This window comes from Hyposmocoma kahamanoa, unplaced genomic scaffold, assembly GCF_003589595.1.
Source record: "Hyposmocoma kahamanoa isolate Upper Pololo Valley unplaced genomic scaffold, ASM358959v1 88, whole genome shotgun sequence".
Taxonomy (NCBI): Eukaryota; Metazoa; Arthropoda; class Insecta; order Lepidoptera; family Cosmopterigidae; genus Hyposmocoma; species Hyposmocoma kahamanoa.
This window is the reverse complement of record NW_020654466.1, coordinates 20636572-20637746: the sequence shown is the minus strand read 5'-3', so window position 1 is coordinate 20637746 and position 1175 is coordinate 20636572.

Genomic DNA, 1175 nt, shown 5'->3' with positions numbered 1-1175 from the left:
ATGAAAGCGTTCCACTGCTGAGTCTAGGGTACTCAATGAAACGTTACGGAGTTTTGCCAGCCCTAGAAATTCTCCTAGAAATCGCTTCTCTCCTAGAGAGCACTTCATGTAAGATTTAATGATTGGGAACCAAGAAATTTGAAGGAAACACTTCATGCAGGATTTATTGATTTGGGACCGTGTGACCGGGGTGTTTCAAGAGTTTTTTGGAACATTCTAGAACATTCGGTGAGGAGACGAAGCGGGGAAGGAAGGTGTGATGCTAAGGGTACTGAAATCATGAGTTAGTGGGGCCCAAGACGTGATCGACAGCACCTGAAAAATTGGAAGGCTGGGTCTCAAATCGCGGTTGATATTTCATTTAATTTGAGTAACAAAGAGAAGCTTGTGTGAAAATCTAAGTTTTAGTGTCGTTCGCGCTAATAGATAAAATCTAGTATAATAATTGTAGTTTAATTTAGGGTTTAAGTCGTTAGACCATTTAGGAGACGTCGCGTGTGAAATTTAAGGAATTATTATTTTCGGGTGATTTAGCGAGAGATCGGGAGTGCGTGTCTAATAGTTTATTAGGGCATTCGTACTGAATTTGTTTATAAATAATCTAGTATTTAGGAAACGCCGCGAGTTAGTCTATATAGTGCTTACAATTGTAACAATAGGTAGACCATTGCTTTAGTGTGCGGGTTATATAGTGTTAAGACTCTAATTCGAATCTAGAAGTGATTTAGGTCTTCAGCCGTGTGTAAAATACTTTGTTAGGACATTAGTGTTCGTAAAGCGCGTGCGATAGGGTTAAGACCGTAATCGGAATCTAGAATAGATTTAGGCCTTCAGCTGTGTATATAATATTTTGTTAGGACATTAATAATATAGTTGTATAATAATATAGTACTCAGGAAGCGTCGCGTATTAATTTATATAATATTTACGTTTGATAGTTAGAGTCAGTGTCCGCGAGCGCGTGTGTGAGACAGTGTTAATTAGACTTTAATTCAAGTCTGGAGCTGATATGGGTCTTCAGTTCCTGGTCTATGTTCCTGGCAGATTTCCTTGTAGGTGCAGCCTTCTAGATGTCTTGTAATAGGTGAGAGGTCACCTCTCAGGTATGTGATTTGTGTTTACTATGATAGGATACCTACTTATTTTGGGTATCTATCGTTGAGATTTGTTTACGT